Source organism: Physella acuta, unplaced genomic scaffold (assembly GCF_028476545.2).
Source record: "Physella acuta isolate Inbredline_101_S28 unplaced genomic scaffold, ASM2847654v3 ptg001628l, whole genome shotgun sequence".
NCBI lineage: Eukaryota > Metazoa > Mollusca > Gastropoda > Physidae > Physella > Physella acuta.
Window position 1 is genome coordinate 80,888 of NW_026733142.1, and position 16,196 is coordinate 97,083.

Sequence of the window (16,196 nt, forward strand, 5' to 3'; positions counted from 1 at the left end):
ATGGGAAATGCGATTATAATTAACGTTGCTGTCTTACTCTCCAGAAGGAAGAAATACGATTGTCGTTATTTTTCTTTCTTTTTTTCCAAACCCGTGTAAATATTCGCTTCTACAAACGGCAGTGCTAAAAGGAATTTTCGATTTCCTTGCTTCAATATTTGAGTGGGCAGCAAGCAGACAAAATGTGTTTCACTAGTCTTTAATAAATTTAACAGGAGGATTAAAACGATATGACTGGGGACTTCAGGGGCGGATCAAAGCTAGGGAGTACAGGGAGTGATTTGATTTCAGACGACCACTTTAAGAATATTAGAAATGGAAACTCTGAGAACACATAACACCCCCCCCCCCCCCAATATTTCCACACCTACACTCACACACTCGTTATGGTATTTTCGAGAACAAGAGAAATGCTGGAATGTGATGTAACAGCACAATCAAAATTATACAGCACGATCCTAACTAGACAGCACAATCCTAACTAGACAGCACAATCCTAACTAGACTGCACAATCCTAACTAGACGGCACAATCCTAACTAGCGAACACAATCCTAACTAGACTGCACAATCCTAACTAGACTGCACAATCCTAACTAGACTGCACAATCCTAACTAGACTGCACAATCCTAACTAGACTGCACAATCCTAACTAGACTGCACAATCCTAACTAGCGAACACAATCCTAACTAGACTGCACAATCCTAACTAGCGAACACAATCCTAACTAGACTGCACAATCCTAACTAGACAGCACAATCCTAACTAGACAGCACAATCCTAACTAGACAGCACAATCCTAACTAGACAGCACAATACTAACTAGACAGTACAATCCTAACTAGCGAACACAATCCTAACTAGACAGCACAATTCTAACTAGACAGCACAATCCTAACTAGACAGCACAATCCTAACTAGACAACACAATTCTAACCAGACAACACAATCCTAACTAGACAGCACAATTCTAACTAGACAGCACAATCCTAACTAGACAGCACAATCCTAACTAGACAACACAATTCTAACCAGACAACACAATCCTAACCAATCAGCACAATCGCAAATACCTTACACAATCCTTACAAGTCAACCCAATCCGACCTAACCATCTCGTCTTAAGTAGACAGCACAATCACCATGTATTTAAATTCAAAGACATGTACGACATGATTGTGTAGTGTACACATATATGACTTTTCAAACCCGGACAAAACCGGTATACATCATTATAGATAATTCATAATATATTATGCACAATTCATGTAGAATGTACATTTAAACCCGGATAAAAACGTTATACATAATTCATCTGGAATATCTATTTAAACCCGGACAAAAGTCTGTTACAAGCGCCCAAAGGCAGGAGGAAATTACTCTAAAAACTTCCGACAGACGGAGGGGTAGGGTGACAGGGGGGACGGGTGGGTAAAAAAATCAATAAGCAGAAAAGTGGTTTAAGGCCGTTTATTCAGAGTGAATGGAGTTTGGGCAGAGGTAGACATTGGCTATCTGGGCTGACTATAGAAGAAAATGGGGGAGGGGGTCGTGTCGGGGGGGGGGGGGGGGGTTCGTGTCGGGGGGGGGGGAGGGAGGGGGGGTGGAGGGTTAGAGGAGAGGGGGTCAGGAGCCGAAGGAGGGGGGTGAGTTTGGGCAGAGGTAGACATTGGCTATCTGGGCCCTAGGCTGACTATAGAAAATGATGGGGGAGGGTGTAGAAAATAGGGGGTCAGGGGGAAGACGTGAGAAGTTTTGAACCAAGCAAACATTTTGGCTATTCAAGTTCAAGGCTGCCTGTAGCGGGGGGGGGGGGGTGTTAAAGGGTCCAGGAAGAAACATGGGGGGGGGGGGAAGGTAGTAATTGAAGTTAAGGCCTAGGTAGATATTTGCTATTTTAGCTCATAACTGCCTATACAAGAGGATGGATGGGGATAGAGGGGCGGAGGTCAGAGCATCGGATGAGTAAATGTAAAGCTTTGGACGAGGTAGACATTGGCTATTTAAGCTCAAGGCTGCCTGGAGGAGCAGGGGTGAGGAGAAGGGGGTGGGGACGGTTGATAAACTGTATAGACCGTCAGACCGGAAACACTTCCCCGAGGAGAGAGCGGAAATAGAGAGGGAAATGGGATTGGGAAATCTAAAGAGCCTGTTTCTGGAGCCAGGCAGTGAATGATGAGGCAGGGAAGATTTCCCTCCCCTTTTTCGTCCCCCTTTTTTTTTTCATGTCCTAATTCTCTCTCTTGTCGATTCATCGTTTCCGTCGTCTTTGTCACTAGAGTTGTTTACTGCAGTAGATAAACACAGCAGTTCCATGGCTAAACACGACACTGAAGTTTGATACAAGTCATACAACCCTACACAGTGTCAAGTTCTAAACTACATCTTGCCGTATGCAACAACTACAGAAAATGACAAACCTTATAACAGTAGAACTACTTATTGCAGACGAATAGGCACTGTCAAATAATCATCGATCAAACAGCTGAACTCTACTTTATCTGCACCACGGAGGTGCTTTACGAGCTCATTGAGATTGTTTCACTATCATATCATCATCTTTTCCCGTTCTTGACCAAGACACATGGGGCAGATGAAGTAGAGTTCATCTGTTTCAGAGACCTCGGCAAATGAAGGGATAGTGAAATTAGCACTATCCCCAGATGCCCTTGCTTTCCTACTGATTGAACCCGGATTCGAACTCGAGACCACGCCATCCCATCACTGTCATACAAGAACAGCACCATGTATGTAAACACAGAAAACCATGACTTTCAATGCTGTACAATGTTCTAAGACAGCCGGTGATTAGCGCTCATGAAGCTGTTGAAAACTGTTCTGTAACTACACGAGGTAAATCACAAGCACGTTGATTCGGCACACACAAAAAAACCGGTTTTAGCCGTAAGATTTGTATACAGATGTGTCAACGATAATCTTGTAATCTCTCGTCTCTGTTGATACTTGAAATTTCATTGTTGCTCTTAATCACCCCCCACCCCACACACACCCCATCTATTTTTATTATCCGATAATTTTTACATGTCATTTTTGTGTTTTAAATTGCATTGTTTCTCTAACACCCCACTCCCCACCCCCCCCCCTTTTTTTACTCCCTTTTGTGAGGTTTTACATCTTTTTCTTCTTCTTCTTCGTTCTTGATTGTAATGTTGGATAGGATTTCATCCAATTTACGTATCAACACGTTATGCGCCACTGAGTCCGCTTGCATTTTTTTCTGGGATTTTGCTCTCGCGGACTTTGTCCGTCGAAAAACAAACTACAAGGCAGCAGTTGTTTCATTTGGAGCTCGCTTGATTTTGTTTCATAGCTGTTCCCAGCTATCAAGTCGCATCAGCCTGCGGGTTCAAACTCGCGACTTTTTAGCAGCCTTAAGCTTTACTGGCCCGACCACGGCGATCCCTTACTTCTGTCATGTTTCATAATTTTATTTTATGTAATGGCTGCTCTAAATATCACTTCCCCCCCCCCCCCACACACACACCGCCGCCACTTGTATCCATCATGGGATTTATAAAGGAAAAAAAAAGAGCGACCTGCCAATTTTGATTACATCACGGGATAACTGTGGGGGGAAGGGGAAGGGGTTGGGGGGGGGGGGGAGCCAACACGATCATGTACCAGTTGGTGTGCGACCTTTCAACTTTACTCACAGCTGGCATTGAGTAACAATCAAATGTCAGACGTGTAAACCTCGTTATGGGAAGGTCATTTTGAACACGTGTACACAGATCCGTACACATATACACACAGCTCCGTACACATAAATACACACACACACATCCGAACACATAAACACACACACACACACATCTGTACACACGCATACAACCCCTTGAAAAACGAAAATAGATGCTGGTAAACACACAAAAAAACACATGCATACATACACACATACATTACAACACATACATACGAATATACTGTATATACACATAAGCACTAAAACCAATTAAAAATAAATTAAAATTAATCACATACATTACAGCAAATAAAAAGGAATAAGTGAACACGTGAACAAAAAAATACACACATGCATTCATCCACTCACTCGAAACACAAACACACACACTCACCAACACACACGTGGGCCGAAACATGCACTCTAACTACTGAATCACTGAAGCGTGAAGTAACTCTCAAAGAACGTTCAAACCATTGGGGTTGATGCATCTGAAGTCTTTCAACCAAATACTTTAAACTCACATCTGTCGGTGGAGCACCTTGCCTTATCATACGTATATATACAGTACAGTGGGTCTCAAAGTCTCTGTTGTCCTGTACCCCAGCCATTACGTGCTTATGTATGCTCAATTACTAAGTGAACAACCGCAGCTTATAAGTGTTAATCTTTGTCCAAACTTAATTTGTAATTATTTATTCTAATAAATATAATTACATTGTTATCCTTAAGGTTCTTTTTTAGACATACCCTAGAATGAATTATCTTAATAGAGGGACATATGGTTCATTACACATATATTAACCTTGACCTTGACATGTAGCTTTAACTCCTGAAGTGTGAATATTAATAATAATTAGTAATTATAATCATCGTCTACTGTGTAGCTAAAATATTGCGGGGTATGTCACCATTGTACCAGAGTATCTGAAGCAAACTAATTAAAGGGTTCCATCAAAAAGAAATGTTGTGTGTTGGATGTCTGCGGATCGTTCTGGTGTTGAGAGCGATGTGTAGAATATTAGACAAAAACTGCCAGATATTTGCACACGGCGAGAAACCAGGTCAAGGTCAGAATATTTCCTGTGTTTTATCCTGATGCAGGTTTGTTTTCTGTGGCGTGGCATTGTATGATGTCAGTCATATCGTGACAGTGATGTCAGTCATATCGTGACAGTGATGTCAGTCATATCGTGACAGTGATGTCAGTCATATCGTGTCACTGTCTGATGTCAGTCACATACGCACATAAAGCGATTCTAAAACTACAACTTAATAGCATTGTCTGCTATTTCAATGTCAAACTATCTTTTTATCAAACTCTAACCCTAAACTGCCTAAACTTAACCTTCAAGTAAAAAACTATTTATCTAAGCCAGCAATAAGATAAAAGCGGTACGGCTAAGCCAAGTGTACACTTTGAAGTCAGCAGAAAGGTTGAGATAAAAAATATTGGGTGATGAGAATCAAATCAAACTATTATTTCGTAGAATAAAACCAACCTATACATTCGCAAACGACTTGTTTTTAAACGACCGTGTGAGCAGACACGACGATAAGACCAACGCCATAGTCACAGGCCGGGGTCAATTTCAACCACCCCCATGACGTCACCACGTCATTATGCATGCACCAGCGTCACGGTCTGATGCGTGTGCACTCAAGCGTGACAGCGACAGCTTTAACTTGGGTCTTGTGTTACATAATTTAGACCATGTGTTTTTGTTATTCGGCGCTATAGCATACCATGGGTCACTATAGCATACCATGGGTCACTATACCATACCATGGGTCACTATATCATACCATGGGTCACTATATCATACCATGGGTCACTATAACATACCATAGGTCACTATGGCATACCATGGGCCACTAGAGCATAACATAGGTCACTATACCATACCATGGGTCACTGTAGCATACCATGGGCCACTAGAGCATAACATTGGTCACTATACCATTCGGGGAGAATAGAAGGGGTTGGGGTGTTAATTTAAAAAAAATTAATTATTAATTTTAGGAAATCGTTTAATTACAGCTTGATAGACCCCGAATAGTCTAAACTGGGGTCCATGTTGAGGAAAGTTTGAGAAGCCCTTCACGAAATAAATTAATAACGCACTCAAACGTCGTTAGTCATTGGCCCAGTACATCTGACTCAAAGTGTGACCTGAGTGTTTTGTTGTTCGAGTCGCTCATGTAGGATAGAGTCGGCAGTAGTAGGAAGTGTTGCTGTTCCAGCCCACCAAATGATGTTGTTGAGAGCTCAACACAACCATCGAGTTAGGCGGAAACAAAAAACTATCGAAGGCGGTGGAACCGAACATAAGACAAAGGATGGGATTCGATCGTGCCGTTCTACTTCCTCTACGCTACGTTAACCACGTGACGCCCGTAAAACCGCAGCACGTGACCAGAGTTAGGGCCGGGTGTACAAGCTGTCGCCGGGCGCCCTTTACGACGTTGTGCAGATGTTGTTGCAGGGATTTCTGTGGTTTTCGGTGGTGGGGTGGGGGGTGAGGGGGGAAGTAAACAATACAGTGCAAAGGGGTAAAGAGGCTAAACCCCCAGTCACAGTTAAAAATAGTTACAGGGCTTAGATCTACCAAACCCACAAACGCTGTACCGGCCACATCCATACATAGATCATACCCGGAAGTAGCAAGCCGCGTATGTTTGCTCCCTACAAATTGCGCCATGTTTCGATAACAGCTCAGGTGATCGTGCGTTTGATGTGCGCTTGTTGTTGTTACTGTCTTTCACAATCTTTTTCAGAACCCCATCCAACACCCTCTACAAACATAATAGCACACACAAATACAAAACAAACTCATACAGCCCAATATCCAACATCGTTCACAAAATCCTTACAAGCATCCAATCAAAAGCCCTCCGCAAACATCAACAGCACACCATATAGCACCCTCTACAATCAACCTAAACATCCCATACAGCACCCTCCACAATCAACCTAAACATCCCACACAGCACCCTCCACAATCAACCTAAACATCCCATACAGCACCCTCCACAATCAACCTAAACATCCCATACAGCATCCTCCACAATCAACCTAAACATCCCATACAGCACCCTCCACAATCAACTTAAACATCCCATACAGCACCCTCCACAATCAACCTAAACATCCCATACAGCATCCTCCACAATCAACCTAAACACCCCATACAGCACCCTCCACAATCAACCTAAACATCCCACACAGCATCCTCCACAATCAACCTAAACATCCCACACAGCATCCTCCACAATCAACCTAAACATCCCACACAGCATCCTCCACAATCAACCTAAACATCCCACACAGCATCCTCCACAATCAACCTAAACATCCCACACAGCATCCTCCACAATCAACCTAAACATCCCACACAGCATCCTCCACAATCAACCTAAACATCCCACACAGCATCCTCCACAATCAACCTAAACATCCCACACAGCACCCTCCACAATCATCTAAAACACCCCATACAGCACCCTCCACAATCAACCTAAACATCCCACACAGCACCCTCCACAATCATCTAAAACACCCCACACAGCATCCTCCACAATCAACCTAAACATCCCACACAGCATCCTCCACAATCAACCTAAACATCCCACACAGCATCCTCCACAATCAACCTAAACATCACATACAGCACCCTCCACAATCAACCTAAACATCACATACAGCACCCTCCACAATCAACCTAAACATCACATACAGCACCCTCCACAATCAACCTAAACATCCCACACAGCATCCTCCACAATCAACCTAAACATCAGATACAGCATCCTCCACAATCATCTACAGCACACCATACAGCACCCTCCACAATCAACCTAAACATCCCACACAGCACCCTCCACAATCAACCTAAACATCCCATACAGCACCCTCCACAATCAACCTAAACATCACATACAGCATCCTCCACAATCATCTACAGCACACCATACAGCACCCTCCACAATCAACCTAAACATCACATACAGCACCCTCCACAATCAACCTAAACATCCCACACAGCATCCTCCACAATCAACCTAAACATCACATACAGCATCCTCCACAATCATCTACAGCACACCATACAGCACCCTCCACAATCAACCTAAACATCACATACAGCATCCTCCACAATCAACCTAAACATCCCACACAGCACCCTCCACAATCAACCTAAACATCACATACAGCACCTCATCAATCATGTACAACATCCAACAATGCACCATCCATAATCATCTACAACACACCATACAGCACCTTATCAATCATGTATAACATCCAACAATGCACCATCCATAATCATCTACAACACACCATACAGCACCTTATCAATCATGTACAACATCCAACAATGCACCATCCATAATCATCTACAACACACCATACAGCACCTTATCAATCATGTATAACATCCAACAATGCACCATCCATAATCATCTACAACACACCATACAGCACCTCATCAATCATGTACAACATCCAACAATGCACCATCCATAATCATCTACAACACCTTCCACAACCCCTCCCCACACCGCTACACCTCATGACACAACTGAAACAACAGGTAAACAAAACGACACGTCACCCCATGTAGCAGGTGTTTAGCAGGCCGACATTTTTTATCAGTGACAGCCAGAAGAGACGAACAGAATATAACATACATTTTTGGTGTGTCAATGGAGACACCTGGGATAGGGTAAGAAGACGGCGGGGGAGGGGGGGTTGCTTTATTTTTCACTTCGTATTCGTTAATGAACTTTTAATGTAATCAGTAACCTGAACTTTTGATTTAATCAGTTATATGAACTTTTAATTTAATCATTTAAACTTTTAGTTTATTCAGGTATTTGAACTTTTAATGTAATAATTTATTTTAACTTTTAATTTAGCCAGCTGTAGGAACTTCTAATTAAATCAATTAAGTGAGCCATTAATTGAATCAGCTAATTACTAGAATCAAGATTTCAGGCTACAACGATCGGTATTTAAACTTCACATCTTTTAGGAATACTTTACTCGCTCTGCCAATTGACCACCCAGTCTACACATTGTTAGAGCTCACAAAATATACAGAGGGGTAGGGTGTGTGTGTGGGGGGGGGGGGGGGTGATGTCGACTTTAAAGGGACTTTAGGACTTTAACAGTTGCATCATTATATTCAATTAACCCTAAAGTCGCCGTGACATATGATAGTGGATTAACATTTTTTTAATTAACCCTACGGCGGTTACTGAGATGCATAGATTAAATTAACCCTACATCGCCTCTAGCACTTGAAGAGTGGATTAAGCTTAAACCGTGTAGAGCTGCTAAAATGTAATTTAAAACTACTTCAGTAACAGAGCTAGAGAAGTGTAATTTTAAAAAAAAAACAGTAACAGAGATACTGAAATGTAATTTTAAAGTACATCACTAACACAGCTAAGAAATTTAAAACTACATCGGTAACAGAGCTAAGAAATGTAATTTAAAACTATATCAGTAGCAGAGCTAAAGAAATGTAATTTAAAACTACATCAGTAACAGAGCTAAGAAATTTAAAACTACCTCGGTAACAAAGCAGCTAAACAGTTAACTGAACCTAAATCAGATATAAAGCTGAAGATTAACCCTACAGCAGCCGATGAGAAGCAGAAATAGAAACCACAAAACCATTTCCTGCGGTTCTCGATTGCCCGTCAACTAGGTCGCCACGCCCCCGTTTAAACGACACCTGGTTGGGAAAGGGTTAAAACAAATGTCTTCCTTCATTCAATGAGGCGCTGGGGAAGGTATGGTTAGGTAGGAAAGCGTACGTCGACTCGTAAAACCTTAAGTTTGGATCCCCGGGCAGATAAGTCTCGTTAGTTTGGGACAGCAACTCATCTAGAAGAAAAAACTAAAAATCAAACAACTCCTAACTGGCAGATTATTCTTGGGTGCACAACTGTTATATATTTAATGGCAGCAAATCCAGAAAGAAAAGCAGGCTGAAGTTGGAACCAACGAGCCTTTTAGCGCATGACATGGCGACACGTAATTCTAAACTATGTCGGAGTAAACCCCCCTCAATATTTCAACTAAGAAGAAGAAGAAGAATCGAGTCACTAGTGCTAAGTTCAGCTGGTGCAGACTGCATGTAGATGGCTTTAATACTCTATCACATTCAATCAATATTTAAGCTACCCGGGCTAGACCCCGTTACTGTGAGCCTATTATACTAGGAGATTTGTTTTTGTTTTTGAAAAATCTCATTACAAATAACCACGTGTAAAAAAAAGTAATAACATTTATTTTAACGATCTAATTTTGTTTCTATAATTTAAAAAAAACAGAGCCGGAAATTACAAATGAAAAATGATGTAGCATTGTTTTGATGTGATGCTCAGTTGTGTGTGAAAAAATTATTTACCGGTGACACAGTTTTCTATGTCACATATGTCACATAGTGATCCAACCACACCACACTTCAAAAGATGAGACAAACACAGACATTATAAATCTAGAACATTCGTTGTTGACAACACCAAACACCCCTCCACTCTCCACCTACTTTTAAAAAACTGATCCCCCTAATCCCGTTTGTTTACTTCAATCAAAACCAGCTTCAGACAGCACTTGTGTGTAGAACAATTGAGAATGAGTGCAGTCTTATGTTTTTATTAGATCAACCCCCCCCCCCACCCCTTACTTTTTTTACCTCCCCCCCCCCCCACTCCCCACCGCGGTACGCCAAGGCACGCGCAACCCTCTCTCCGCCACCCCGCCACGCGAGAATAGAAGGCCACGCGCAGAGAGCTCACGGGAAGAATCTACTTAGCCCTGAAAGGGGTAGCGCGGAGTGGATTTAGGGACGATCTAGTTTCCGTGCGACGCCGCTGCAAGCAAGAAGACCCGCGCACACAATAAAAAAAAAATTTAAAAATAAAAAAATAGTCGCACACAGGAGAGGGGAACCATTTCTTCACATGGGGCTGCTTGTGTATACACACGATTTTCTAACCGTGCACGGATTAAGATTAGGATTACATGTTCGTGCGGGGATAATTAGCTGGATTGGATAAGCTCTTCTACCATGTAAGATAACTTTTTTCATAACCTATTTATAACTTACAGATAAACAATCTCTTGGTATATGGGAAGGTGGGTAGTAATTTAGAGTTCCTGTAGGTGGAACACAACAGTGACCCTGGGCTGAAACTCATGTCGGTTATCACGTGATCGGGAATCCCCCCGCTGGTGCCTGGTCGATTCAACAGGGTACAATTAGGGATAACGGGACACGCGAAACTCATGTCAAGTCACTTACCTGTTGGGGTGGGGCCCGTGGGTCTGGTGTACACGCCAGGGGGTAGGGGGTCGAGTGTGGGTGGGGAGGAGTGCGTGTGAGGAGTTTGCATGAGGAAAGGGGGGTGAAAAAACATCGCGCGTTATAATTAAGTTAAACCTGGTAGAAATAAATGTGCGTGAGAAAATATGCATGTTTTGTACCAGGATCAGTAGGCTACTACGGAATTACAATGCGGAAGACGTTTTACGATATAAATTACAGCCGTAAACATAACTGTTAGCAAGACGTGTTTACTGTGTTGGTAAAGCTTTAAATAATGTAAAAGGTAGGCTAGTCGTTCCGTCTTTAGCATGAAAACAATGACGAGCCAAGCATGACGGTTACCTCCCCTGATGTAAAAGTTACGACAAAGAAAGCGACTTGCTCTCTCTCTCTCTCTCTTTCTCTCCCTCTCTCTCCCTCTCTCTCTCCCTCTCTCTCTCTCTCTCCCTCTCTCTCTCCCTCTCTCTCTCCCTCTCTCTCTCCCTCCGTATTACGAACTATTGTTTCCCTCTGACCTGTAAAACATCATCATCATCTTTTCCCTTTCGTGCCCAAGTCACATGGGGCAGATGAAGTAGAGTTCACTTGTTTCTGTGACCTCTGCATATGAAGGGATAGTGTGGTCAGCACTATGCCCAGCCGCCTTTACTTTCCCTAACGTGAGTAGAGTACCCATCAGAGCTGGGTGGACTCAGGGACGTTCTACTGACTTGAACCACGATTCGTACTCGAGAATTCCAGGTTAGCATTCTAGTGGGTTATTCCCCTGGTTATGGAACTAAAGGACCGTCAATAGGCACTTGATATTTCTAATCAGCAACAGAAAACCAATCACAAGCTAGAGGCAGTCGCTTAAGAAAGAATTGTTGATAACGCAAGCTGCCTCTCATTAAATAAATAAATGACCAAAAAAAAGAAACTAGCTGCATTTAATTTAAAATATAAATAATAAATTTAAAAAAAAAACTGGCTACCACTCATTAACAAAAAAATTATAATTAATAAAGTCGGCCACTTTTTCTTACCAAAAATATGACCGCACAATGCGACAAAAATCTAATGGCATAGTGAGTTACCTTTCTCTAACAGAGAAATAATGACAAATATGGTAAGCTACCTTCACCTAAACATAGAAATCCTGACAAATAAAACTAGCTACCTCCCCTTAACATAGAAAACCTGACAAACAAAACCAGCCACCCCCACCTTAACATAGCAATAATGACCAGTGAACACCAGGAATAATAAACCTGCTAACATGCATACACAACCATTCTGTAGCCAGCAATCAATAGAATGCATGTAACTCACATGATGTAACTTCATCGATTTGACACACACACAGCTATTGGATACAATTCATTCGTTTTTCATTGCACGTAACAAACTGGACTAACTTTGTTTTCAATATGTAACAGACAAGTTAATACAGGGAAATGGATTCGTTTTTCTTTGCACCTAACAAACTGGACTAACTTTGTTTTCAATATCTTATAGACAGATTAAGATGGGAAAATGGATTTGTTTTTCTTTTCACATAACAAATAGGATTAACTTTGTTTTCAATATGTTATAGACGGGGAAAATTGATTAGTTTTTTCTTTGAAAATAAACTAAAGTAAAGATGTTATCTATGTGTTATAGGAGAGGCTTAGATAGTGAAATGAAAAATCTTTTTATTAATAAAATGCTATTCATTCGGTTACAATGCCAATGTTTACTAACAGAAATAAATACATTGAATTACAATAATCATTATTTTTTTCTGTTCGTGCCAATGACACATGGGACAGATGCAGTAGAGTGCATCAGTTTCAATGACCTCGGCCTACCATGAAGGCTCCACCATGACCTTTTAATTCCTAACTTAAGTCAGGTACCCAGCAGAGTTGGGTGAACTCAGGGGCGTCCTACTGACGCAAGTCAGAATTATAATAATATTGACTCTTAAAGCTCCGTGCAGTATGGATTGGGGGGGGGGGCGACCGTTAATAGAACACTTTGGTTCCAATTAAGAAAATGTATTTACGTGGAAATTTATGAAAGTGATACAAAATGTGCATTGTGGGTAGGTTAGGGTTAAGGTCAGGGGTTAGGGTTCACTTAAGGGTCAGGGTTTCACTTCAGGGTCGAAGACTCTATACAATTTCAAGGTCACCCGCGAACTGGCAATATTGTAATCGTGACTCTTATCATCATTAAACGTATCAGTCTAGGTTAATATTACCGCAACACATCCATCTCAACATACCAGACTAGAAAGAATGACCGTATCACACCCACCATAACCACACCCACATTTAGTACTTTCCCCTATGTTGCAATACAACTTTCACCCTTCCTCTTCACACCGTTGTTTACAATTGTAAACACGGACGTGCGTCACATCCTGGTCCAGCACACAAACAACTTCAGGTAAAAATTAAAATGTCTCCCCCCCCCCTCCACACACACACGTGGTTAAGGGGTCCTGCACACATTACAAAACACGAAAGAGGGTATTGGGTGGCGTGGAGAAATATTAACACCGCTTCTGATTGCATCTATTTTTTTTTAAATAAAATAATTTATTAAATTTTCGCCACATTGCATTGTCATCAAGTATTGACCTACTTATCAACTATGGGGAAAAAATCGGTTCGGTAGAAATGAGTGAGATAACGTTTTCAAGTTTACGTCCATGACAGATGCGGAAGAGTCAAGTTAAATAAAAGCCTGTAACAATCATTAAAATTTCACTCAAACTAATTAACCATGACGTTAATATAATGAGGTTGGGGAAAGGGGGGGGGGGGGGGGGGGGGGGTAAATCCTAAAAATGTTATACGAAATGAAAAATGTTCTATGAAATGTGGTTGTACGTCTGAGGATGACGTTGCTCTAAGTTATTTAAAGGGGGGGGGGGGGGGGGGGTAGGGCAGGATGGTCAAATGTGTTTGCCTTGCATAATATGTGCACGGCCCCTTCACGTCGCGACGGCCGTGGGTTCCCGTGTGAACTGTGGTGTCGTCAGCACAGGTCAGCGCCGAGGTTAAGCCAGTGGCTGACACACGCTCTGATTTAACATCCTTTGAATCACGGGGCGACACAGACGGCGGGGCATTTGTACGTGTCATGTGACGCCGTATGCGAATCGGTGATATTAAACCAGTTTTTTCCAGGCATCTCTTCGGAGGCCGCCCCCCCCCCCCCCCCCCCCCCCCCGAAGAAAGTCTACCCCCTCCACCGAACGAGATGGAATTTATATGGTAAACATATACTTTTACTAGTGTCCGCCCCCCCCCGGGGAAATGTACACCGCCCCCCCCCCCCGGGGAAAAAGTCTAGAAGAAACACTATATTATACGATACTTTAAATCTCAGAGTTAGGGTTTAGTTTAGTGTGAGCAATGGGATTTAGTTTTAGGGTTTAATTTTAATTTTTTATTAATATTTTTAAGAGCACGAAATCCCGGTTGTATCAAAATATAAAATGGTTTTCCATTACCAGATAATGTATACGTATCTTTATCGAGAACCTGTCTAATGACTCCGTATTCGAATAAGTGATATGTACCGATACCTTAAATTTTAGGGTTAGGGTTTAATTTAGAGCGAGATATGGGTTTTAGTTTTAGGGTTCAATTTTTATTCTGTTTTATAAATATTTTATGTGTTCACAAAATCCCGCTTGTATCGAAATAAAAAGTGATTTTTTTTGTCATTACCATCGCAGTACAAATAATGTATAAGTACCAGTATTGATAACTAGTCTAATGTAAAACGACTTGGTGGGTCTCTACATTAAGAACATTTGTTAAAACAATCGTCCAAAAAAAATAATTGCCAGCTGTCTCTGCTGCTTAAGTTTATATAAAGATAATGTATGTACATATGTCTCTGTCATATATGCATGACAGATTGGTGGGTGTAGAAGCGTGCTGTTGGGATTTAAAAACAGAAGTCATAGAAACCAGAAGTCGTACGGCTCATAAGCTAGAGTGAGTGAAACAGAATCATAGGGATAATAATACAAAAACCAACAGAATCTGTTGTTTAAAATATTATATTTAAACAACAGCAGCCTGAATAAAATGAATCTAAATTTTTCTTTACTATCTATAATAGTTTAGTTTAAACTAACATATATTTTTTAGTTTAAACTAACATATATTTGCGGGGAAAAAAATAAAAACCATTCTAACTTTACTCTTAATATCTATGTGTTTACCTAGTAATATTGCGCAGTGGTTTCGAAAAAGTTTTTCTTCTTGGCGCCAAATAATTTCACATTCATCGAAAATCGTTCAACATAAAATTTAATCATCATTTATTTTAACTATAATGTCGGAAATCAAACAACTAAAACAAAACAAAAATAAGATTTAAAACATAAGAGCTAATTAAACTAATGTGTTGGACTGAATAGAACCACAACCTTCCCAGTGAAATATTGCTATCTGTAGCTAACCGTCAAAAACAAATCCTCTAAGTCTTTAATTTTGCCAATACTGAGTAGTTATGGGACTGCTAACCCGCAAGTCTTGAGTCTTAGGATGTCCATGAGACCACCCAACCCTGATTGGTACCGAACTTACCTCTAAGAAAGTGAAGTCGGGTGTCATAGAATTGACTACAGTCTACCCTCGGGCAACTCTCGGTCTACCCTAGGTCTACCCCCCCCCCCCGTGTAACCTAGGTCTACGTTTAGTGTAGCCTAGGTCCACTTTTAGTGTAGTCTAGGTCTAAGCTCAGTGTACGGACGGTCTCCGCCCAGTCTACGTTCCCCCACGCGACAGAAAGCTGAGCAAACCCATTGACTGCTCGCTTTCAAGGGACGATACTCTAGTCGCTAATAAAAACCACAAGTAGGATAAAAGGTCTCTGCCCTTTATGGCTTTGGTAAACAGCTAGCTTACAGAAGAGCCCCCTCCCGTCCCCAAACACACATATGCTGTTTGTAGTGGTAGCGATTAAACCTAACATAGTAACGATTTTTTAAGCACGTGTCCTTTGTGTTAAATGTAGTTACTTGTGATATATGATGCTGAGTGAAAATGGTTTTAGTTAAAGGTGTGTCGTTTTTAAGCTGGGATTTCTCGGGAGTTTAGTTTCCGGGAGTGTGGATTTGGTTTCAGGGAGTGTGGTAGGTTTCCGGGAGTGTAGTTGG

The 16,196-nt window shown here is 41.5% G+C and overlaps 2 protein-coding genes across 2 annotated transcripts in view; one reads left to right on the plus strand and one right to left on the minus strand.

Moving 5' to 3' along the window:
• The window catches only part of LOC131929438 (mitochondrial inner membrane protease subunit 2-like), an 86,414-nt gene that overhangs the window by 36,656 nt on the left and 33,562 nt on the right, over nt 1-16,196 (minus strand). The gene's annotated exons all lie outside the window — the stretch shown is intronic.
• LOC131929437 (leucine-rich repeat-containing protein let-4-like) overlaps nt 10,538-16,196 on the plus strand; it is a 31,259-nt gene continuing 25,600 nt past the window's right edge. Inside the window, exon 1 of the mRNA XM_059285645.1 lies at nt 10,538-10,791. The gene's annotated coding sequence lies outside the window, so the exon portion shown is untranslated. The remainder of the gene's footprint in view (nt 10,792-16,196) is intronic.